This window comes from Dasypus novemcinctus, chromosome 16 (assembly GCF_030445035.2).
Source record: "Dasypus novemcinctus isolate mDasNov1 chromosome 16, mDasNov1.1.hap2, whole genome shotgun sequence".
Classification (NCBI taxonomy): Eukaryota; Metazoa; Chordata; class Mammalia; order Cingulata; family Dasypodidae; genus Dasypus; species Dasypus novemcinctus.
In genome coordinates this window covers 41,997,493-42,000,157 of record NC_080688.1, presented here as the reverse complement: position 1 = coordinate 42,000,157, position 2,665 = coordinate 41,997,493, and the positions used below count along the sequence as shown (strand labels likewise).

The following is a 2,665-nucleotide window of genomic DNA, read 5'->3' as shown; positions in this document are numbered from 1 at the left end:
TATTGTAAGAATTTGAAAGGAGAGATTATAATGTCTTTAAATAGTTGAGAATGGCTTCTGGAAGAGGCGAAGATTGAAATAGGATTGAAATAGACATACAAAGGCCGAAAAGAGAAAGGAAGAGGAAACTACTTCCAGGAGAAAGAGCAATGTGAACCAAGTGTATTTGATAAGAAATAAAGTGAATCATGTTGGGGAATAATGGATAATCCTCAAAGAAAGGGTTTAGGGAGAAATTTGAATGTCACAGTGAAGAATGTGCCCTTTATCCATGCTCTGGTGGCCACAAAGAGTTCTGTGTGTAAGTAACATCCTGGGGGGAATTTCTGGAATATTAAGCAATGAAGTGCAAGATGGATGAGGAAGAAAGGAGACCGATGGCAGAAGCACGGGCAGGGAGCCTGGTTCAGTAACCCAGGGTAGGAGGTCCTGAAGCAGAGTACAGACAACTGGAATGGATAGAGATGGCGTGAAGGCGGAACCAACTCGTTTGGGATATTGCTTTGTTCAGGGGGTGAGGGCGAGAGGAGTAAGAAAATAAGAGGGACCCAACTCAAACTGAGATTTTTTAACTTAAATGATCCAGGAAGTGATGAGAGAAATGAACACAAAAAATCTTTAGGAAACAGAGCCATCCTGATCATAGGACTCTAAAAAACTGAAAATGTCTGAAATGAATTTAGGTATACAAGATCCTAGATTTAGAAGAGATTTGGGATGGAGAACAAAGGTGTGAGAAGCTGCCACGCTGATAACAGCTAAACCCGAGAAGGTAGGGGGATCCCTCAGAACAGAGGAAAGCTGCTCGCTGAGCACCTGCTCGGGTGGAGGGGTGGAGTCGAGAGCGGTGGGAGGGCAGGAGGAGGAGCTGGGCAGGGCCACGGGGCAGCGAATGCTGACGTGGTGGTCATCAGCGGGAACCCTTTCCTTTAGACGATGTAGTCTCGAGAGAGTCATGAGGTGGAGGTCAGATTGCCGCAGATTGTGGCAAGTGGCTAAATAATCAAGGGAGGCCCGGCGCCGCGCCCGCGCCCTGGCTGGCCTCAACTCGCCCGAGGCGGCGAAGCGCAAGGTCCAGGCGCTGCCGCAGCAGGTGCACAGGCGAGGAGCGCGCGCAGACCCGCGGCGCGAGCGGCAGTGACCGCCCAGGGCCATGTGGGGCCCTCAACCGCCGCGTCCAGCCGGTGGAGGAGGAGCTGGACCGCGCCCGGGAGTGGCCGGCCACCGCCCTGCGGAAGCTGGCGGAGGCCGAGAGGAGGCCGGCGAGAGCGAGAGGGGCTGAAGGTGATCGAGAACCCGGCCCTGAAGGACGAGGAGAAGGTGGAGATCCGAGATGCAGCTCAAGGAGGCGAAGCACAGCGCCGAGGAGGCCGACTGCAAACACGGAGAGGTAGCTCGTAAGTCGGTCATTCTGGAGGGCGAGCTGGAGGGAGCCGAGGAACGCGCGGAGGTGTCCGAGCTCAAATGTGGTGACCTGGGGGGAAGAGCTCAAGAACGTCACCAACAACCTCAGATCGCTTGAGGCGGCCTCCGAGAAGTATCTGAAAAGGAGGATAAATACGAAGAAGAAAGTCTGACAAGCTGAAGGAGGCTGAGACCCGCGCAGACTCTGCAGAGGGAATGGTGGCAAAACTGGAAAAGACCATTGATGACCTGGAAGAAAAACTTGCCCAGGCCAAAGAAGAGAACGTGGCTTACATCCGACCCTGGAACAGACACTAAATGGACTTAACTGTATATAACCAAAGCAGAAGAGTCCTGTTGCAACAGAAGCTCCAGAGCGCCCTATCTTTTCTTCTCTTGTAAGAAGTTTCTTTTGTTATTTCATCTCTATCTTTGCCGGAAACGTCAAACACATTATGACGATGTGACCAAATATTTTGTATTAGAGAAGCTTTGAGCACCAAAAAAAAAAAAAAAGAATCAAGGGAAACGGATGTGGCTCACCCAATTGGGCTCCCATCTACCATATAGGAGGTCTAGGGGTTGATGCCCAGGGCCTCCTGGTGAGGGCAAGCTGGCCTGCACGGTGAGCTGGCCCACACGGAGTGCCGGCCCATGTGGGAAATGCGCCCCGTGCAGGAGAACCGCCCTGCATGGGAATGCTGCCTTGTGCAGGAGTGCCAGCCGACAAGGAGAGCTGGCACAGCAAGATGACACAACAAGAGACACAGAGGAGAGAAAATAAGAAGACGTAGTAAAACAGGGGAGCTGAGGTGGTGCAAGAGAATAGTTGCCTTTCTCCCTCTCCAGAAGTTCCCAGATCGGTTCCTGGAGCTGCCTATTGAGAATATAAGCAGACACGGAAGAACACACAGTGAATAGACACAGAGAGCAGATACCTGGGGAAATGGGGTAGGGGGGGTGGAGGGCTGGGAGAGAAATAAATAAAATAAATCTTAAAAAAAGAAAGGTAAAGAAAGGCAGAAGTCATATACTTTTTTTTTTCATATACTTTTGAGATACTTAAAAGAGAAAAGATTTAAAACAAAGAAACAGGATCATCCAGCAAAGATAAGTTGTTTCCCCACACACACACTTCAATATTCTAAATATTTGAGTATGTTTGATCATGGAAAGGAGGGATCTAGTGAAGACAAATGAAGATTGAGGAAGGAAAAGAGATAAAATTGAAGAAGCTGATTTCTAGAGAAGGCAAGGGATT

At 49.9% G+C, this 2,665-nt stretch overlaps 1 pseudogene; it reads left to right on the top strand.

Moving 5' to 3' along the window:
- Positions 1 to 353: 353 nt before the first annotated feature.
- On the top strand, positions 354 to 1,742 carry LOC101414277 (tropomyosin alpha-4 chain pseudogene; annotated as a pseudogene).
- Positions 1,743 to 2,665: the final 923 nt, after the last annotated feature.